Below are 24,517 nucleotides of genomic sequence, written 5' to 3'. Positions count from 1 at the left end.
TTGTTCCTTTTACTTTCTGCCCTAATTACTTTTATGCAATTTAATTATCGTTTCATTATGTTTATTGTTATTTCATTCATCGTTATTAGTTTTGACAATATTAATAGCATGAGTAGCTAGTCTGTTTCATGTTAGGATTAGGGGATCTACGGTAGAAATGTGACGATGTAGTAAATAGGTTAGATGAATTATTTGTGAGACTCTGTCCCCATAGCAATATAACTGTATTTACCGACTTAGTTGAGTGCACGCTTCTGAGTCACCTTTTTAATTTGGTTAAATTTAATCCTGGATCGGAAGATTGGACTAAATAGACCTGCTATGAACAGTAGACTACCCTGACGAGGACGGAAGTTAAGTTAGTGATGATTTAGGATAGAAAGTGGACCGGAAGGACCTTTCCATATCCGTCTCGCAATAATTTATCTAAGTTGTTTACAGTTGAGTCACTGGACTACCGTAGTGAATCGAAATCCTGACATGTCCCTTCTCTATTGATAGTTTAATCCTATTTTCTGGCTTAATTGCTCTTTCTTTATTTCTCGTCCTTTAAACCTTTTTAGTTTAGAAATGAAATTATAAACACCCCCCATTTGTGACCAAATAGACGGACTCTTACAGATATCTTGCCTCCCTGAGGAGATCGACCTGACTTACCTAGCTATATAGTTAGTTTAGTTAGTTATTTTTTATAGGTATACGACAGCCCTGTCTAATTTTGGCGCCGTTGCCGGGGAGGCAATTGCCCTATCTGTTTTTGTTTCGTCTATTTTATTCGTCTCAGGGAATTTTTATTCCTTAAGGCAATTCTTATTTATTTTATTTCAGTGTTGTGTATGCCCAGGTCAGACAGGTTTGAGTTAGTTTCATCTGATTCTGAGCCAGAGAGACTGTTCAGGCATAGACTCCGTCTGCAAAGAGAATCACGAAAGGAAGACTTGAGTACTTTCGAACCAGAGCTTCAACATTTCCTTTTTACAGAAAATCCATCTTTTGAAGAAGATACTTCTAGTTCTGTAAGCCAACCAGTAAAGATGCCGAACATTGCCAGTCATTCGGAGCCTAAAGCATCATCAATTCCAAAGGGTTTCAATCTCCAGACTGAGGATGGGAATACATTTGACATTCGTCCATCCTATATCAATCTGGTAGAGAGAAATATCTTTAGAGGTGTGGCAGGTGAAGACTCGAGGAAGCATATGGAGGTCTTTACGGACTAATGTTCAACTATCCCCGCCACAAAGGGGGTAACTCAAGACAAGATTAAGGAGGTGCTGTTTCTTTTTTCTTTGACTGACTCAGCTAGGGAGTGGCTGACTGACTTGGACCGTACGGCCGCGGGGGTCAGAGACTGGAAGGCCCTTGTTCTTGCTTTTTATAAGAGATATTTCCCTCCACAGCGCACCAATCAGCTAAGGGCAAAGATCACAAGTTTCAAGCAGGCACCTGATGAGACTTTCTATGAAGCATGGTCCCGTTTCAAGAAGTTGGTGAGGTCTCTTCCTCACCATGGTTTTTGATACCGTCGTCAGGTACCAAAAATAAATACCTACCTACTACTAACAGAAGTCAGCGGTAAGTAGGGTCGATCTCCACAGGGAGGCGGTCACTATCTACTTGTCTATTCGGTCTGTCTACGGTCACAAGATGGGGGTTTTGATTGATTTAATTAAACTACTGTAATAAAGGCAAGAGGAAATAAGAAGAGAGATTAATAATATGAAAAGGGGACTAGGATGTCGGGTCATCAATGAACGTCAGTCAATCGCAGTTAAGGTCACAGATTAGTCGATGTGTCGGTCTAAGGGGCAACGAATATCTCCTTCCGGTCTCAATTCGCCCTAAAATACAATTAGCTTAGCTTCCGCCCTCACTAATGCATCCTATTGTTCACTGCAAGTCTCACCCCTTCCAACCTTCTGGTCTAGGTCAAGGCTTACCTGTAACACCCCCTCATACCAAGGTACTTTACCAAGGACTACCCTAGCATGAAAGGTTGTTACCATCTCGGTTTCCCGAGGTTAGTATATCAAAGTTACAATTTCCAAACAACATTTATATAAAGTATAAAGAGTTAGCGAATACATTATCTCAAACCAACCCAAACTAAAAGTGTAAGAACTTCAATACAACTGAAATCATTGACGGCTAAACTCGTAATAATGAAACTAGACTCAAGTGATGTCTCCCCATGTCTGTCCCATAACTAAACATCCGCATTACCTGTCATATCTGCTCACCATCCCCGAATGGATCACCGCAGTTTTACAAAACAACAACACGGGGTCGGTTCTACGCATAATTCAAATAAGATAAACAAATAGCGTAACCGGCTGATCATCCTCCATCCCCGGTCTCCCGATTTCACACATTAACCGACTACACACCGAAGTGTGTAGCCCTGCCAGATTACCCATCGCAGCGGGTAATCCTCGCCGCCAGATGGTGACCGCACCCATCCCCACCTAGTCCAGCTCATCAACGAGCGACTAACAATCCCTGTCCCTTAATGTGCACATCCCCTCCCGTGACGGGTTCCACGGAGGGCGAACTAGGGTGTGAAGCCACTCCCGCAAGTGACTCCACCACAATCACACATGCCACAGCAACACAGCTGTCACAATGCCACCACCGTCACAACACAACCACATCACCACCGTCACCACAACACCAACAATCCGATGATCAGCAGACAACAATCATACACAATACAACAAATATCTCAAATCAATCAAACAAGAACTGAGTAGGGAAACCCTACCTTTTCGCAATCCGCTACGCTGTAATCAATCATACAAATGCACAACTAGTAACACATCATCACCTACAACAACGATAATCAACAATCAACAACATATGATGACCAGAACCCTAGACTCCCAAATTAACCAAATTAGGGTTTGTTAACTTATAAGAATGACAATAGATGAACAAGGATAAGACACTTACTACGGCGATTGACACAGAATGAGATGCTAGAACCCACAATCGACGACCATTGACTTGGAATTGATGAAGATGATTAGAGGAGAATGAACGTAGTTTATGTTTTTGGGGAGAAATGACTTTTGAAACTGACGAATGATATAACCTCTAATCATTTAAATCAAACCCGCGAAAAATATTACCCGTCAGACCGGATACTCGGTCGAGTATAGAGTATACTCGGCCGAGTATCCTCTACTCGGTCGAGTATTACCCATACTCGGCCGAGTATTCCCGGCGATAGCCAAACGAATACCCAACACACTTTACTCGACCGAGTAGGCCATACTCGGTCGAGTACCAGCCTATAAAATCCGTAGTGTTACAATCTTCCCCCCTTAAAAAGAACTTCGTCCCCGAAGTTCCAACCCAACCTATAAAACATGAACACCTAACACCAGCTCCACTAGCCACGCTTACTAGATAACATATCCTCTCGATATTGACTCCATAATATTATCAAATATCCACAATATAACGTTGCCAACCTTGTCTCACTTCCATAACACTCACTAGCAACTCAATACCAAGACAATCCACAAACAAGATCAACCATCGAAACGGAATGTTATATTCTACCACCTTTAAAAAGGAACTTCGTCCTCGAAGTTTACTCACACTCATCAACATCATCATCCAGCTGCCAAAACTCTCGAACTCCTAAATATCATCATCCACTTTTATCAACACTATCGAACACTCCTAAACATCGAACTACTACAAGCACAACCATGGCCTTTTAACACTATCAACCACTATATGTACCCATCCATTCCTTATGCTACACCAACACTCTACGTCCAATAATATTACAACATGCACAACCCTCAAACGCTCTTTGCCGCATCCTACTCCTCTTAAGACACATGTTACGTCCTCGTAACTCACTAATACAAGATCCTTAGCTATACCTCTCATTATCTTCATCACCACCACATGTGAAAGATACCCGCCTATAATCTAAACACTTACTATACCTATATCCAAGGCTCTCATACTTAAACAGTTCTCATACCTCAACTCATTCTGCACTCCATCTAACCAAAACCACACAATCCTGATCATAACAAACACTTTAACTCTTCCACATTACCGCAACACGACATACCTCTCTATATAAACTATATAAAACTCTTATCGCCAAAAGCATAACTCACGATCCACACTTGTTACGTACACTCACACTAGATCCTCAAGTTCCTTTCTTTCATTACCGCAAGACTCATATATAACTTAACACGACACTAATTACCCAACACCCTACACTCACTATCTCAACAAAGGATTATGAACCACCTGCATATATCAGATTATTACCACACATGTTCTACGAATCACTTGCCATTAACATGTCTACCAAAGCCTCATTTAGAACAAGATCAAAATTACTGTAACGACATATCCCAACTGTGTCCCATCAACAGAATATCACTATACCATGACAACAATGAAAACATATACAACTCTCTTTCATATCATACTCTACCCTCATTCCCAAACTGAAACTGATAAGAAACATCAACAAACAAAACAACAGTCTGCATGTCTAACCAAAACTCACAAGAAACAACAGCAACGAAACAACAATCTGTGCATAACTGGTCTGTACTTTCGAAACTCAATTCGTAACCACCCCGTATACTCCACCACAATCGGTGACGGCATCGCAACACCGCCACCAATAGCCGCACCGCAGCGCGAAAATGCCCGCATCACAACACGAAGTACCGTGCCCGGATCACCACCCGAGGCACAACAACCACATCGATAAACATCACGCCCACATATAATTCCCACAAACACTGACTCAGTATAACTCTCCGGACAAGAAAACTTACTCAAAACTGCTTTACTCGACCATAACACAACATTTTATGCGGAATAAACATACAAGAATCTCATGCCTATCATCCATACCTTTTCACGGAATAAACATGTATCATCAATACACATACGATTTTAACTATCCATGCCAGATCAATCAAATTATTACCTTTTGAACCTTATTCCAATAGATTATCGTACCCAATATATATCACAAACATTCATATAACAACTTTATGACTATCACACCCTACCGCTTCTCGTGAGGTCAGAACCTCACACAAACATTTATACACATCATAGACCCATAATCACATCTAACTACTCAATCCTGATCACGTAAGTTACCCCTGTTAAAAGTTATCTCTCACCCGAGCTTAACTCGTACACCCCTCATAACATATTCTCCCATTCGCATAATCATCACCCCCTGCCAAATGTAACCATACCGTTAATACTCAACTACTAACAACCGCCTCATATAACCACATCTTATACTCCCTCACAACCATACATATCTATCTGGTCTCTACAAAATCAACCTCATTAAAACACTAGTTTCCCTAAAGTAACATCATCCTCAACCACTAGTGACAATACTATGGCACCAACATCCTTCATGTGACCACTCTCTTACTATCACTTCGTAATATCACAATCCGTTTTCTCTCTTTGGTTATCATCCCAAATAACGATCATCCAATCCATCAACAAAATTTACCTCAACATTATTCCCAATTCTATCCTTTATCATATCGTTACCTAACTCTCCATCAAAATCTCAGATCGTGCAAACACTCTACAAGCTTCTTATTCCCTTAATACCTCGAAACCCACGGCTAACATGTCGTCCTGCTCTCCTATATAACCATTAACTCACACCCTCTAGTGAGGCTATCGTACATTTCCATAATTTCCTACCTTCATGCTCCTTAACTCCGGTCAACGTTTTCTCAACTTACTTCCATCCCTCTTTCCCCCTTTTTACTCAATAATACCAATTAATAATTCATCTCCTTTCTATTTCTACCTAACTTTTTAGTAATCTGTTTATTTTCCCATAGCTCCACAACTCTAATTCCATTAATTCATATCAATATCTTATCATTCTTCTTATCATTTATCCTCTCTCATCTTGTTTCTCACTCACCTTTGTCACCATCAACTCCACACACTAACAGTTACTCTTCAATTAGTCGTATCTCCCTTTCGTATCTCTAGAAAACCAAAAATTCATCTCATACCGTTAATCGCCCAAAGAATTACACACTAGGCTCACCTCTTGATATTCCAAATTCCCAAACTTGGTCACTATCTACAAATCCACGTCGCGACATAACTCTATCTAAGTTCACTATATACCCCTCTTCTCCATCCCTCTAAAGCAACCTTTCATTACATATATCCTTAAGTAACACAATGCTAACCGTCTCCCTCTATAAGTCCTTACACATCCCGAAATGTCACTATTCGTATCTCTCATCTCAATCTTTTCATTCTCACGTTTCTTTAAACTCACATTACTTTTGCCCATATATACTTACTTTTATATTACTCAACACACGACTATATCACTCACCATATCTCACAAAACATGCTATTTACCTCGATTAGCTCATCATTCTTCCCTTTTCTTTTTCCACTATCCTTCACAACCACATTAACACATGTCTTCCTTACCCAACACATGTCCCTCATAAGCCGTCATTCTCCATGTCATAACTTCCGGTAACTTACGTATCAAGACCGTCTCACATATAAAAGAATGTGTTAAGACTCAAAACATACATGTGTATATACCTTACGACTCAAAACAATGTAAAAACATAGCCACCGGCTCAAACAAAAGTAAGAACATAGCCACCAACTCAAAGTGGCCGCCCAATGAGGTACTCGGTCGAGTACATAACATACTAGGTCGAGTACAAGGTACTCGGTCGAGTAACTATATTACTCGGTCGAGTTTTCGACTCCGATAAAACTCAATTGTCGCAGAAGGATTACTCGGTCGAGTATTGGGAATACTCGGTCGAGTAGACCTTACTCGGTCGAGTATGAGACTACTCGGCCGAGTTCACGACTCCAGACGCTAAACAGTATTATCACAGAGAGATTACTCGGCCGAATATGGAATACTCGGTCGAGTATAAAAGATACTCGGCCGAGTAGGGACTACTCGGTCGAGTATCGGCGCAGTTCTCAGCTCCGTCCAGTTTTCGTAAAACAGTCATATCTCACTCGTTACTTGGTCATTTTGGGCGTGCGACCTATCGTTAGAATCGTAAGAAGACAAGCTATCACCTCAACTTGGAATCATAGCCATATCATTTCTAGAACTTGACTTATGACAGTTTTAAGACAACCCTTCCGTAATCGGTTTTCATACAAATCAAATTGTCTCAACCAAAAAAATTTGAATATGCATAAGGCAACAACAACAACTCAATACTTCAAGAAACCAGTACATAGATGCACTTTTATCATACTCACATGAAAATTAAACACGACATAAACTTACGATAACATACTTAAGCATGCAATTCTATATACCATACATCGCTACCCAAAGTTAAGCATATTACGTCATAAATCTGAAAGCCACATAGTAAACACGTAACATGCCAATACTTTTCATGCCAAAACTGTTTCAACTGATTTCACACATCAATTCCATCATGCCTTTCTACCACTTCCACAATGTCCTTCACAAATTTTCATACATTACACCTCCTACCACATGTTCCAAGCATTCAATTTCGACACACCACACGCATGAATCAAATAAACACACAACACAGTTCCCCCCGTGACCGGCTTGAGATTGTGAGGGCCATAGTGCGACTCCGGGACGTCTCCCAAGTCCTTGCGGTAGCTCCAAAAAACTCTCCTCGGGTTCATTTTATTTAAACTCCCTAAGTTCATTGGGTTCATTTGTTTTAGGTGCCGGAATCGTCGGCTCTGATACCACTTTGTAACACCCCCTCATACCAAGGTACCTTACCAAGGACTACCCTAGCATGAAAGGTTGTTACCATCTCGGTTTCCCGAGGTTAGTATATCAAAGTTACAATTTCCAAACAACATTTATATAAAGTATAAAGAGTTAGCGAATACATTATCTCAAACCAACCCAAACTAAAAGTGTAAGAACTTCAATACAACTGAAATCATTGACGGCTAAACTCGTAATAACAATGAAACTAGACTCGAAGTGATGTCTCCCCATGTCTGTCCCATAACTAAACATCCGCATTACCTGTCATATCTGCTCACCATCCCCGAATGGATCACCGCGGTTTTACAAAACAACAACACGGGGTCGGTTCGCGATAATTCAAATAAGACAAACAAATAGCGCAACCGCCGATCATCCTCCATCCCCGGTCTCCCGATTTCACACATTAACCGACTACACACCGAAGTGTGTAGCCCTGCCAGATTACCCATCGCAACAGGTAATCCTCGCCGCCAGTGGGTGACCGCAGCCCATCCCCACCTAGTCCAGCTCATCAACGAGCGACTAACAATCCCTATCCCTTAATGTGCACATCCCCTCCCGTGACGGGTTCCACGGAGGGCGAACTAGGGTGTGAAACCACTCCCGCAAGTGACTCCACCACAATCACACATGCCACAGCAACACAGCTGTCACAATGCCACCACCGTCACAACACAACCACATCACCACCGTCACCACAACACCAACAATCCGATGATCAGCAGACAACAATCATACACAATACAACAAATATCTCAAATCAATCAAACAAGAACCGAGTAGGAAACCCTACCTTTTCGCAATCCGCTGCGCCGTAATCAATCATACAAATGCACAACTAGTAACACATCATCACCTACAACAACGATAATCAACAATCAACAACATATGATGACCAGAACCCTAGACTCCCAAATTAACCAAATTAGGGTTTGTTAACTTATAAGAATGACAATAGATGAACAAGGATAAGACACTTACTACGGCGATTGACACAGAATGAGATGCTAGTGTTGGGAAATGTGTCCTCAACAATAGTGCGATCACATGATTTAAATATCATTATTAAATCTCATTTTAAGAATACAATTGGGAAGTAATATTGTTACTGTCAACTGGTCAACATATATCGGTAATGATTGGCTGACTAGAGTTTGACATTACTGTCGTGTGACGGTGGTGATCAGTTGACCCCCTAGGTCATACCTAAAGGGCAATACTCTTAATTGATTATTTAATTAATCGTATAATGTTGCGAGTTAATTAAATTACTTGAAAATTGACGGACGATTTTGGAAGTAAAATTTACGTATCAAATTGAAATGTGATTAAATGAGATACGATCTGAGTAATTGAATTGTATCATTACTCGGATGAAATTATTGTTTAAAGAAACAATCAGAATTGAATGATTTATTATAAATACAATCTGTTGTGATTTATAAATTGGTAAAATATTTTGGCACAAGTAATTATGATATTACTAAGTCGATTTTTGTATGTGACGTATTTTTATTAATACGTTGATTTTTAATATGTTAAAAATACATAACAAATTTATATCACATATGACATGTGACATATTGACAATTGACAAAAATAATATGGATACCATATTAACATATGTGCCGAAAATAAGTGGAGGTTTAAGCTAATATTGTGGTTGTTTTATTAAGTGGTAAACACAATCATTACATGCTTTAGTAGCCATGCAAGCCTACTAAACATTGTGAAGACAAATGTATGCATGCATTGGCTCCCCTCCCACTCACCCTTGGTCCGGTTTTTAAGAGGGAAAAACTAATTGTTTTTCCCCTTAATTTGCCTCTTAGACTATAATGTAATGTGATTATTCATTCATTCCACCACTTATCTAAAATAAGAGAGTTTTAGAGAGATAAAAGCTCCTAACTTCTTCCTCCATCAAAACCGAAATATTTTAAGTGTTTATAAATATTTTGGATCAATTTTCTACCTAGATTAATATTATACTAGCTCAAATAATATTAATTAGATTAAGTGAAAGCCTTGGGTATAAAGCTTGGGGAGAGATCTTATACTTAGATCTTGTTCATCCATAAGGGAATAGCTCAAGAACAAGAGAGAAAGGTGATCTCTCTTGTGCCCAATATAACCGAAATATTGAATGTAAGGACATGATTTCTTCTCTTTTATATTTTGTTTGCATGCATAAAATCCGTTTTAATTTTATGACAAATTAGTTTAGACATATATGAGTATGTTATTAATGTATATGAATCTACATTTCCTTCAATCGGTATCAAGAGCCACGGTTGTTTGCATGCAAATTGGTTAAAAGTTTTTCCGAGTTATAAGAATAACAAATAAAACTTGTAAAATTTGTGTTATTATGATATATCACGAAATTAATTCATGCATGTTAATATTTCTGGTCCTAAAGTGTTTTAGGATATTTTGGTTATTTTTCGGATTTTTATTGTTCATATTTAACAATAATGACATTTAAATGTGATTTTATGAGTAAAAATGTCATTTTTGGTCGAAAAATAGCTATACTTCGAATTTTTCATTGGTTTTTGGATATGTTTTCACATATATTATTTTGAGATAACCTGTAAATTTTCATAATTTTTGGACTTGTTATGCTCGAAAAATGGATTTTTCATTATTAAATTCGGATTTAGGTGAAAAATAGGTTACTATGACTTAATTTCGAATCTGGTCATAGAAAATTAATATGTTGTCACATGCAATTTTACAAGATGTGTGTAAAATAATTGGCTATAAAGAAGTCTTTTTGCATGATTTATGATTTTTTGAAGAAAAATTGCATAAATATCGACATTATTAAGTGAAAATTAATAAAACATAATCTATGACTTAGGAAAAACGTCTAATGTTGCATTTTATTATCTTTTTCAGATCTAAAATTGAAAAGTTAATGAAAATAATTTTTCCATGTTTTTATGATTATTTTATTAAAAATCGATAAACCGCAACATTGTTTTTCCGGGAAAATTTCGAAATTTTTAACCTAAGATTTTGAACATTATGAGTGTCATGGATTTTTCCAGAATGTTCATGAGTTTAAATTTCAAATTTTGAATTTATTTGAAGTTTTGTGATTTATTTGAAGTTAAATAGCTTATTTTGTAATTTTTGGTCCATTTATGAACAATTTTATAAGATATGGGTTAATTATGGTCAAATTATTAGTGAAGACTATATTTTGAGTCCTAAGAGGTTAGGGTAATTAACTTATGCATAAATACGAGTTTATGTATTTTTGTGATTGTAAAAATGTTGAAATCACGCAAATCCGTAAAAACCGAGTAATATACGATATTGGCAATTAAAGGCGATTTAGCATAAAATTGAGCATGTTCATACATATTATAATGCTGCTTTTTCTTTATGATTGTCATAATTTTAATTTATGTAATTTTGAATTATGTAATTTTTACTTAGTATGGCCTTAGATTTTAATTGGTATTTCCCGAAATGTATGGGAATATCGATTCGGTTGTAATTTTTATTGTGATCTCGTATCACCGTTTTGTAATTTAATAGATTTATTTTATTTTAGTTACAAATGTATAATAGGAAATTATGTAATTTATTATGTAATTTTATTTATCTCGGAGTTCCTAAAGACGGATTTCTTCAAGATGGCGATACATAAAGACGATGTTACCTCGAGATGCGTGCCACAACCGAAGTTCAAGGGACCAATGGAGTTGGTTTCCGAATATGTAATAGTTAAATAGTTTTTCTATTTTAGGAAAGGCCATACTAGGATTTATTTATTTTATGCTTGCATTTTATTTTATGTCACATGCATCGCTAAATCGCCATAACTAAAACATGCATTGTCATTTTATCGAGTTTATCGACCGTGTCAATTAAAATTATCGTAGTTCACCGCTTTAGTTCACTTAAAACGTGATAGATAATAAATTGACATGACCTCTCGCTAAAATTAACAATTGAGACTTAGCCTTACCAAATAGTAGAAACCATGAAAACCTATTTCGTGAGGGAGTGCACTCGGCCACACCGGGGTACAAACCTTGTTACGTAGGGGAAGTGGGTGATGAATGTTAATCCACCGAATTCATGTTGATAAGGGTTTCATCGGCCACACCGTGCCCAAGTTAATGTGGGTTTGGATCATGGACACATTTATTCGAAATTTGGATTGAACTCAACAAAAGTTTTTCGATAAGGGTTTCATCGGCCACACCGTCCCCTTGTTGAATGTGTTTTGGGCTAAAGATAAATGTTAACGTAATATTATCGACCAAGAGTTCTAAAAGTAGAATCGATTAAAGCGTTAATCCACCGAGTTATATTGATAAGGGTTTCATCGGCCACACCGTGCCCAAGTTAATATGAATTTGGGTCTTGGAATCATTTATCATAGTTGGGTAGAGGTCACTATGTAAATGCTTTACTTGTTTACAAGTATTAATAAAACGATAAATGTTAAGTTTTCCAATATTCCGTTATTATATTGTTCTATTTCTTTACCACAATTCATATACGATATCATTTCGTTTTTGATTCAAATCTCCTTAAAACATCGTAACTAAAGACAAATTTGAATTTGCTTCTAAAACCTCATATGAACCATTGATAAGGATCTCTTGTAAAGAGTATAGATTAAAGTTATTCATTATCAAACAGGTTTTTGATTCATGACTAACACTTCTACTTACAATGGATTATGTTTCATATACTTAATTGAATTAAGTACCTTGAAGCGATAAATTGTTTTGGTGATTAGATTTTCAGAATTCGTAATTGACCAAAATAACGCAACCACTTCAATGAAAGTTTTAAGACTAAAACAAACAAATGAAGAGTAATCTTCATAAATTCAATTTTGCTTCTCAAAGCAAAGACTCATTGAAATGAGTGGGAGCATTCTCTTAAACCGTTAAGATGAGGACGAGGTTCAAGAAGTAAAGATAATAATGGAATTGATACAAGGTAATGTTAAAGGTAAAGTTGTTGAGAATGACGATACTAAACCTATCAATCCCGACCGATAAAGTTTCCATTGTCTTAAATGTTGGACACGAGAAAGGAAACTACCCCAAATTATTGAAGAATTATCAAGTTAGTTGTGGGACATCTAATGGGACCTTCTTCTTTAAAATGTTTATTTGATTAAACATAAAATTTTGCTAGTACTACTTCGTCAATATTAGAAACCAATGGAGGTTTTCATCATTGTACTTGATACATAGGATGATTAAAATATGACGACTAGCAACAATAATGTCGAGAGATAGAGTAATTGTGTACTCAATCTAGTTTTTGGATTTAAAGTTGTACTTAATTATGACTATTAAGTGCATAAACTCTAAATAAGAATATAAACTTGTTAAGATACAAAAGAGGTTTCACCTTTGTGACCCTTTACACCACAATTTGATATATGGCTAGCCCATTATCAAGGTGATAATATTCTAAACCAAACTAGAACGATATATCATGAAGATGATGCAAGACTCAAATTGGTAACCCAAGATTAAACCTTAAATTTTGGAATGATGAACGCAAAGAGTTATCGACTACTCTTGAAACCATTAGATTGTTAATGGTATATGCGTATCTTGTATTCAAAGCAAGATGTCTCGTGCCTTTTGGTTGAAAAGGAGATCGAGGTTGTAAATCATTGATCCAAAATAGGTTGATCATTTTCTTTTACCAAAGATTTAAGTTGACGCTAATGTGTTCACTTAATAAGGTAAATAGAGAAATCTTTGAAGATTTTAAAAAGTTCAAGGAATCACGATTTAGTCATGATGGGATTATCAAAGTGAAGACTTTGATATAAGCCAAAGGAAATGTGATATAGTATCACAAGTTAATCTCTCTTAGCACGCATCATAGAATAATGTGTGGTTGGATATGAATTCAAACGCTATTCGATATGGTTTGGACTTCAATCAAGTTACTTTGAGTTACTTGATCCTTATGGGGATTTTATCATTTTTGTCTAAATTTTTTCCACTAAATCGAATCATATGAGATATGAAATGGTAAGGGTACCATGTTTGTAAGTTTTCACAAGAAACAAATACTCATTTTTCCCCTTCAATTATCACGAGTACGACGGGTTTGTGGCTCGTGAAGCTGTCTTTCTAAAATACAAGTTTATTTTTGAAGACAGAGTGGGAGAAATTATTCAAGAGCCACAAAGAATGTTATGTCGCAAGAAACTGGTCTTTCTTGGCTACATGAGACGTTTTGTGTAAGACATTGTTTCTTCAAAACCTAGGAGGTTAAAATTCGTCACTTGTTAAAAATGATGAATTCGTGCTACTTTTAAGAAAGTAAAGAGCTTATAACTTACAAAGAAATCGTTTGATTCAAACTGATTACTTCTAGAAAGTAATGAACATATGACTTACATAAGAGTGTTTAAGTCACAACTCCATATAAGGCTTAGAGCCATGAAAATCCAAAATAAAAAGGCTTGATTAGTTGCAAAGGGTTTTGCACTAATAAAGAGAGATTTCAAGGATGATTGGTTGCAAAGGGTTTTGCACTAATTGAAATGCTTAAGTCTATTTGGATCTTCTTAGGGATTGTGTTTCATTATGAGGTTATGAAATACATAGCAAGTGAATCTAAAACCCACTTCTTCAATAGAAGGAATGTATTCAATACATGTCTTGAGTTTTGAAGATTCTTGCAATCCTAAGATAATGTGAAACTTAAGAGAGGGTCTTAAGTAGGACATCAATGAGTTAGAATCAACATTTTGATCATGTGATAAAACATTTCTCGATAAGTCGAGAAGTTGTGTTTATACATGGAGTTTAGTGGGAGTTACGGAAATTTTAATTAGTCCAATATGTGGATGACATATTGATCATTGCGAATGATTTTAGACTTTTTGGAGTATTATAATACATCTTTAATATACGGATTTATGAAGATAAATCAACGTGATATTAGAGTCAATAAGAAGTCTTATGTTGATAAGATTCATGACCAGTTCAATTAAATTGAACATATTTGATTGGTTTCTTTTGCTTCCGCTGCCGGATCAATTAAATAAATAATGATGTATAACACTTCATATACTTTGAGTATGATGAATTGTTTTCAAAATCGAATTTAAGTAATCTTTGCCAAGTACGCCATAAAGATTACCCTTAAGTGCATGCAGAAGCATTAAGGAAGTAAAGCAAAGTGTTTATGATTCAATTTTGTGTAAGGGTGTTACACAAGTGACAATTGACAATTGAGGTTGCGCATGGTTTCCGACAAAACCATAATCAAAACACATTAGAATGGTTAAGATACCATTGTGGCTATGATAATTAAGAAGTAGATTTTCTAGAATCGTTCTAGGCAATAAAGAACAATGAGAGATATATATAACGGAAATTGAGTACACTTGCAATCATGAGATGTGCAAGAGGATGAGTCCCGCACACTGTGAAAACAGTGGGAGCTATTCTTAGGCTAAGAGGGCTTATGTCTTGATTGGATCTCGACACGTACTCAGAAAGTGTTGTGATGCAAATGTATACATTACAAAGGAAAACGAATATGTAGTAAGGTTGAGTAAGGTACAAGAAGTTGATAAAACCTACTAACCAAAGCCTTCTCATAGGCTAAACATGATGAGTCATGTCATTTCAATTAAATTGACATTAACAACTACATGCAAGATCAAATTAGATTATAGAATATGAAGTAGTAATCAGGCATTGACTATTCATATGTGATAATCGCATTTGTCGTTCGAGTTTTTTCTTTAAAAACTCCTTTTATACTTTGTTACATCCAAACGGGTTGTAGTGACAATTGAACCCCGTTAAAGTGAACACGGATTAACATTGTATTCGCCCATAGTCACTTGTATGAGGTGACGTCTCGAAGTGACTAGAGTGTGATGCGATTGATGGCAAGTTCAAATGCCATAGAGTCATGTGAGATGACTAGTCGATCACATAGGCAGATTGTTAGGAACTTTTTGTCGGGTCTAATGACCGCTTATAGAGTTCTGGCAAATTTATATAGCCTGGTCATGGCGAGAGCTGCTATAGTATTCTAATGAGTCGATTCTTTTGACTAAAGACTATTCACCTAAGATGGCACAGTTTCAGATTAACTTTGATTTGTGTTACTACGACCTTCGTAAATGGGGTCAAATGGGCATATTTTGGGTTATGATGGTCTGGGCTAGTCGAAGGAATGAGTGCGATAGAATTGTCCATCCCCTTGTCGGGTTATAAAAATATCTCGGGGCCACTCGAGGAGTAATGAATCAGTAAATGCGTGGCCACGCTCGGAAGGCATCCAGAGTGGATAAATCCGGTCAATCAGTTATTCTCCAGATCGAGGAAACCGCTCTCGATATGATCACTTGCAAGTACGACCCGAAAGACACCTTGCATTGAGTGGGAGATAGTAATAGGACAAGAGAATTGGTGACGCACACTTGTCGAGGACAAGTGGGAGATTGTTGGGAAATGTGTCTTCAACAATAGTGCGATCACATGATTTAAATATCATTATTAAATCTCATTTTAAGAATACAATTGGGAAGTAATATTGTTATCTTGTCAACTCGGTCAACATATATCGGTAATGATTGGTGACTAGAGTTTGACATTACTTGTCGTGTGACGGTGGTGATCGATTGACCCCTAGGTCATACCTAAAGGGCAATACTCTTAATTGATTATTTAATTAATCGTATAATGTTGCGAGTTAATTAAATTACTTGAAAATTGACGGACGATTTTGAAGTAAAATTTACGTATCAAATTGAAATGTGATTAAATGAGATACGGTCTGAGTAATTGAATTGTATCATTACTCGGATGAAATTATTGTTTAAAGAAACAATCGGAATTGAATGATTTATTATAAATACAATCTGTTGTGATTTATAAATTGGTAAAATATTTTGGCACAAGTAATTATGATATTACTAAGTCGATTTTTGTATGTGACGTATTTTTATTAATACGTTGATTTTTAATATGTTAAAAATACATAACAAATTTATATCACATATGACATGTGACATATTGACAATTGACAAAAATAATATGGATACCATATTAACATATGTGCCGAAAATAAGTGGAGGTTTAAGCTAATATTGTGGTTGTTTTATTAAGTGGTAAACACAATCATTACATGCTTTAGTAGCCATGCAAGCCTACTAAACATTGTGAAGACAAATGTATGCATGCATTGGCTCCCCTCCCACTCACCCTTGGTCCGGTTTTTAAGAGGGAAAAACTAATTGTTTTTCCCCTTAATTTGCCTCTTAGACTATAATGTAATGTGATTATTCATTCATTCCACCACTTATCTAAAATAAGAGAGTTTTAGAGAGATAAAAGCTCCTAACTTCTTCCTCCATCAAAACCGAAATATTTTAAGTGTTTATAAATATTTTGGATCAATTTTCTACCTAGATTAATATTATACTAGCTCAAATAATATTAATTAGATTAAGTGAAAGCCTTGGGTATAAAGCTTGGGGAGAGATCTTATACTTAGATCTTGTTCATCCATAAGGAATAGCTCAAGAACAAGAGAGAAAGGTGATCTCTCTTGTGCCCAATATAACCGAAATATTGAATGTAAGGACATGATTTCTTCTCTTTTATATTTTGTTTGCATGCATAAAATCCGTTTTAATTTTATGACAAATTAGCTTAGACATATATGAGTATGTTATTAATGTATATGAATCTACATTTCCTTCAATCGGTATCAAGAGCCACGGTTGTTTGCATGCAAATTGGTTAAAAGTTTTTCCGAGTTATAAGAATAACAAATAAAACTTGTAAAATTTGTGTTATTATGATATATCACGAAATTAATTCATGCATGTTAATATTTCTGGTCCTAAAGTGTTTTAGGATATTTTGGTTATTTTTCGGATTTTTATTGTTCATATTTAACAATAATGACATTTAAATGTGATTTTATGAGTAAAAATGTCATTTTTGGTCGAAAAATAGCTATACTTCGAATTTTTCATTGGTTTTTGGATATGTTTTCACATATATTATTTTGAGATAACCTGTAAATTTTCATAATTTGTAATACCCCGTATTTTTATATAATAAAATTAATTAAACGGATACTATTTTATATTAATTATTATACATTTATATTACTAGTATGTCGGGTTAATTGTTAGTCGAGAATTATGTTAAGTTATGGAGCTAAGTTAATTAAGACGGGTTTATAAGGATTCGAAAGGTAAACTAAATAATTAAACATCGGACCCAAAATAATTATGGGAAACCGTATTGTGGTAGTGTTTCGTGCCCATGGGACAAGCAAAGGCATGCTTGATTATTTTATACCACCCATACCCCACGCCTACACCAACTCCTATACAACCCATACCCCCTTGCTCCTCTTCTTCCTTTTAAACCCGACAACCCCACCTCTTTTCCTCCATGTTTTACACACCCATCTGCGCAGAACGAGAGAGAGAGAGAGAGCATGAGCGTTGGTGGTGCAGCAAGGGAGAGCTGGGGACTATGGTCGACCTCCGGTGGCAACCCTGGTGGCTGTAATGGCGGCTGAAAAGAGAGCAATTTTGTGATGGAAAATTATTGGGCATCTGTCCATTGGATTGCTTAACTGCTTAATTGGAATTGCTGGCACTTTGAGGTAGGGGAACTACACTTGGCTTATTATCGTTATTGATCGAATTGTGTTGACTGGATTTCTGGTTGTCGAGTTATATTATCATTTATATTGGGAAAAGTGATTGACTGATTTGATCGTATTGAGTATGATATCACAACATCGGGTAACTGGCACGATTTTATGATTCATCGCCTTCATTGATTTATATATATATTGTGTTGCACCAACTTCTTTTGATCATACATATGCGTTGGAGGATGGTGTGGAAGTTATTCAGGGTCTGTGAATATGTGATATGGTGTGGGAGTTATTCAGGGTCTGTGAATATGTGATATGGTGTGGGAGTTATTCAGGGTCTGTGAATATGTGATATGGTGTGGAAGTTATTCAGGGTCTGTGAATCTGTGATATGGTGTGGAAGTCATGCAGGGTCTGTGAATCTGTGATATGGTGTGGAAGTTATTCAGGGACTGTGATACGGTGCGGAGATTATTCAGAGTCTGTATGTGATATGGTGAGGTGGAGGATGTGACTAATTGGAAATGGAGTTATGTATTTTGTTGTCGTACTTGTTTTTGTTTTCCCTACTCAACCTCGTGGTTGACCACATGTATTCGTGAACACCCGTGATGATCCGTTTATGGGGAGCAGACTTGACAGGTTTAAGCGATAGGACGGGAGCTTGATGGGCGTGAGACACTGGATCGATTTACCTAGTAGCTAGACCATCATCTAGAAGACTTCACTTTTAATTATGTCAGTTCTTGTAATTCGAGTTGAAAAGAGTATTTGTAATAATTAAGTTGAAAATATTACATGAATTGCCTTGGAGTTTAATTTGTTATTCACTACCTCGGGAAACCGAGATGGTAACAGTCCGTTTTATTAGAGAATGTCTTGACGAGGACTTCTTTTATAAACCGGGGTGTTACAAAGTGGTATCGTGAGCGAACGATCCTCGTGCCTAAACCAATGAGCCCAATGAACATAGGAAGAGTCTAAATAAAATGAACACCGGGATAGAACTGTTAGGAGCACACTGAGGTAAGGTTTGAGTTAGGGGCCCCCTCACACCGAACCAGTGGCCCTCTCAGTTTGACTCAGAGAACCTTGAGCGTATATGAGAGAAAGGGTAGAACAGTTGCCTAAGGTTGAACCTGAAATGCCTATGTCGTTGCCTAAGTGTTAATTGATTGATACATTGATTGTTGCATAATCGAGTGATATATACTTTGAAACCCATATATTCTAACCATTCCGCAGGACAACGCTACGGTAAGTATTTTGTATGAATGATGGCGTGATCATATAATGTCGTGGAATTGAGAAATAAATTTTCGAGTTCAAGATAATAATCAATGAAGTGTTGTGCTAGTCGTGAGCATGAAAATGATTGCGAGTCGATGATAATTACCTAGGTGGATGTTGAATGATGTGCTGATAGAACGAATACGACTAAGTAATATGCGGTTGTGTGATCCCGAAGCCATGCTAGTATAGTATCGTGTTAGTAATAGGAAACACAATAGAATTTCATATCTTTAGTCATAGCAATCGTGAGTTAGGTGTAATGGGCAGATCGAGATGCGAAGGGAATCTATGGGGTATATGTTTACATAAGTACAGTGTGAGATCTAATTTGGTATGGGTTAGTATCAATAGTGTGATTGTAAGAGTTGGAACATAGTAAATAAATATCTTAGTGATGAAACTTGTGTTGGTTGATGTTACTCTTTAATTGACCTTACTGCCATTCTTTTCTGTTTATTACCCATCGATGAAAATTTTATGAGAGATAGCCTCGTGAGTTAGTGTTCATTTGACGTTGGTTTCCTGCCTATATGACATACGGATTAGGAGTAATAAATACTTTAGTGAACTGTGGTTAGGAAGTTCCCGTGCGGTGATGTTTGACCAACGATTTATAAAATTCTCATTTAAATTATATTAATAATTTGCATAATTTCAACTCCACCGATCAAAAGAGTCGCATGTGTTTTCAAATTGATAAACCACGAAAAATCTTGATGTCTCAATATTAAATAATAAGTTTTGCAAACTGATCCAAGTTTTGGACCAATAGCTGTCACATGTTTGGTTGGACCAACTGAGTTATAAAATTCTTTAAAAATGGTATTCTTGTGCTTTGAACCTAATTCTTTTCCCTGTGATTTTAACTCTCCGTGTTTTGTAAAAGTAATATGAATTAAGTTTTAATCAAACGGTTATTTATTCGTGATCTTTGAAAGTTACAACGTGAATCATGATTGTAAAATGTGTGTTCTAGGTTGAGTCTTCATACAGTGTTCGATTAATCCACGAGCTTTAATAATATGAATTTATAATGTCCTTATATGATGACAGTAGCAAGCATGTTCAGTAGTTACGTATCTCAACCAGTGATAAAAAAAAAAAAAAAAAAAAAAAAAAAAAAAAAAAAATTGAAATTTAGTTGATAACATTGTTGGCGTGATGGTATGAGTAAAATTGAATAAATTAATTTGATTCGTAATCGAGGGTGAAATATTTTATACGAGTCCAGTTGTTTACATATACTAATATACATTTGACACGTTGTGATATCTCTGGATGTTCATCATATTTGCATAGTGGTCGGATATATATAAATATAAAAACTATATCGTCATATCTTGGTAAAACTGATGGTATTAAAAGTAATTTGATTGTTCTAATATACTCGCATGAATAATAATTATAATAATTCTGTTAATGTTACACATGAATGATAGTAATGATCGTGTCTAAATGTTCACTCGTGTAGGATGTCATCTGAGTTCTAATGCCTTTTATGCGAGTCGGGTGCCTAAAGTATGTTTATTACTTACATTGTATTAACCTATTTCAGTGGACCTACACCTATAACATGATAATAAACAGTGTCGTTATTCCTTATTGAATATGATCGTTATTATATTGTCATAAAATGCTAAAATGATTTTTGCAAGTTCAGCACGACATTTGACACATCTATATTCCCGAGTCATCACTATCAATTATATTCTAGTAAGGATTATTTATGATAATTATTTTGGCAATATTATAATGGGATAACCCTTTTGTGATTCACATGATACATGTTGGTTAAAATGATAATTGTTATAGTTACGTTTAATTGAGTCGTGAATATAACTGAGTAAAGAAGTGCAACTAAAATCCTGATGATTGAGGTAATAGTCGTTCATTAGTAAAGATAGGACTGAAATGAATAAGATGAACCTGTAAATTATGATATAAGAGTCGACACCTAAGCTTGTTCTGTTTGAAGGAATTGAATTAAGTCTATCTGATTTTGAGTTTGTAGTAAGCTGTAAATGGATTCTATAACGGTCCTGTTATAAGATTATGTTAAGAAAATTTAATCACCGTCCAGTATGAAAGTAAAAGTTTGAAAACGAAGTTAAACTTTATCGAATGAGTCTAAATTCGGAAGGAGATTTCCAGCTAGTGTCTGGTTGAAGGGTTTCATGATAGTTGTTAAGTCTAGAGTAGTGAAATTAGAGCGGAGTCACAAATGGTGGGTCAAGTTATTCATGTTGTTCGTTCACGTAGCGAATTGGTGGGTTGTGGTTGGTTACGAATGTCGAAACGGAAATGTGATGTGGTGATTTAAGTGAGTTACGTGTTAACATGGTAAGTTGGTATTAGCATGACAGGTAACGAATAATTGCAAAATTGGTGTCGTTAAATACATTAACCTTGTATGTCATTGTGTTGGGTGCAGTTTAAATATATTAATACAAAGAACGAAATTTTCTGTATGATAGTCTGGCAGGTTAACTTTACAATATCGCTGTTTACTCGCTTGTTGACTCGACCAATAAGTTGTAAAATTTGCCAAGCAATGTGCTTTCGTCATTCGTGAATAAATACCAAACCCAATTGTTATGAGGATTGAAAATATTCTGGGATGATAAGTACTGCGAAGCTGGTTGTCTTCATTTTATTGAGAATGCTGTGTCGTGACCTAAATCTATACCATTAAGTAAAGGAAAGTCAGATTGAATCTATTAAGTTATAAATTCATATAAATCGATTTATCAAATGTTGACCTTGATTCTTTTCTTATGTGATTAATCCCCTATATTCTAAAGTATGGAATTACAATGATTGGTGAGATGAATAATTACTAATGATTTTTACTGGTAACGGTAGCATCCTTGAAAGAGTTGTATATCGATTGTCTTTGGTAAGAACTAGTTATCTGGAACGTGAGTTGAGAACATTTTTATCCTCTTTCAATTGTTAGCGGTAGTTTGAGAACCTCGGTTATAATAACGAAGGTTACGAGGACGTAACCATATTTCTAGTTGGGGAGGATTGTAAAATCTTGATGATTAATTGCACATGTTTGTAGATTGTAGTTTGATCAAGTTGATGTTTCGTGGTGGGGTGTCTATGCAAATGAGTTATATACGTTTTGTTCCTACTTCTGTAGTTGGTTGAGGTGTAAAAGGAGAGTATAGTTAAACTACTTGGTAATGAATTATGAATTAGCCTATGAGCTGAGTAATGACTACGGGAGTTACGTTTGCGGTCCAGTGCGACCATGGTTAACGAATTTATGTTGAGTTTGAGATCGGAATTGAGATGGAAGGATGATGGTATTCTCGAGATGATTATATAGTGTTATACATTTGTGTTCACGCTGGTAGTTATTAGTTGTAGTTAATTGGATTAAGGAAAAGATGAGTTAAACTTCGGGACGAAGTTTATTTTTAGGAGGGCAGAATGTAACATTCCGTATTTGTTATGATTAATTAATGTGTCAAAAGTGTGTGTCAACCGTGTTAGAAATGCGTAACGTCCGTAGGGACGATATACAATACTTTCCGTGGTTTGAGTATGGGAGCGAACTTCGGGACGAAGTTCATTTTAAGGGGGGAAGACTGTAATACCCCGTATTTTTATATAATAAAATTAATTAAACGGATACTATTTTATATTAATTATTATACATTTATATTACTAGTATGTCGGGTTAATTGTTAGTCGAGAATTATGTTAAGTTATGGAGCTAAGTTAATTAAGACGGGTTTATAAGGATTCGAAAGGTAAACTAAATAATTAAACATCGGACCCAAAATAATTATGGGAAACCGTATTGTGGTAGTGTTTCGTGCCCATGGGACAAGCAAAGGCATGCTTGATTATTTTATACCACCCATACCCCACGCCTACACCAACTCCTATACAACCCATACCCCCTTGCTCCTCTTCTTCCTTTTAAACCCGACAACCCCACCCCTTTTCCTCCATGTTTTACACACCCATCTGTGCGAACGAGAGAGAGAGAGAGCATGAGCGTTGGTGGTGCAGCAAGGGAGAGCCGGGACTATGGTCGACCTCCGGTGGCAACCCCGGTGGTCAGAATGGCGGCTGAAAAGAGAGCAATTTTGTGATGGAAAATTATTGGGCATCTGTCCATTGGATTGCTTAATCGCTTAATTGGAATTGCTGGCACTTTGAGGTAGGGGAACTACACTTGGCTTATTATCGTTATTGATCGAATTGTGTTGACGGATTTCTCGTTGTCGAGTTATATTATCATTTATATTGGGAAAAGTGATTGACTGATTTGATCGTATTGAGTATGATATCACAACATCGGGTAACTGGCACGATTTTATGATTCATCAGTTCATTGATTTATATATATATTGTGTTGCACCAACTTCTTTTGATCATACATATGCGTTGGAGGATGGTGTGGAAGTTATTCAGGGTCTGTGAATATGTGATATGGTGTGGGAGTTATTCAGGGTCTGTGAATATGTGATATGGTGTGGGAGTTATTCAGGGTCTGTGAATATGTGATATGGTGTGGAAGTTATTCAGGGTCTGTGAATCTGTGATATGGTGTGGAAGTCATGCAGGGTCTGTGAATCTGTGATATGGTGTGGAAGTTATTCAGGGACTGTGATACGGTGCGGAGATTATTCAGAGTCTGTATGTGATATGGTGAGGTGGAGGATGTGACTAATTGGAAATGGAGTTATGTATTTTGTTGTCGTACTTGTTTTGTTTTCCCTACTCAACCTCGTGGTTGACCCCGTA

General features: G+C 36.3%; 1 non-coding gene across 1 annotated transcript; it reads right to left on the bottom strand.

Annotated features, from left to right (window-relative positions):
- Positions 1-1,410: 1,410 nt before the first annotated feature.
- On the bottom strand, positions 1,411-1,516 carry LOC141593227 (small nucleolar RNA R71). Its single transcript, XR_012521329.1, has one exon. It is a non-coding gene; the product is annotated as a small nucleolar RNA R71 (small nucleolar RNA).
- Positions 1,517-24,517: the final 23,001 nt, after the last annotated feature.

This window comes from Silene latifolia, chromosome 7 (genome assembly GCF_048544455.1).
Source record: "Silene latifolia isolate original U9 population chromosome 7, ASM4854445v1, whole genome shotgun sequence".
NCBI classification, from domain to species: domain Eukaryota; kingdom Viridiplantae; phylum Streptophyta; class Magnoliopsida; order Caryophyllales; family Caryophyllaceae; genus Silene; species Silene latifolia.
This window is presented reverse-complemented; position numbering and strand designations above follow the sequence as displayed.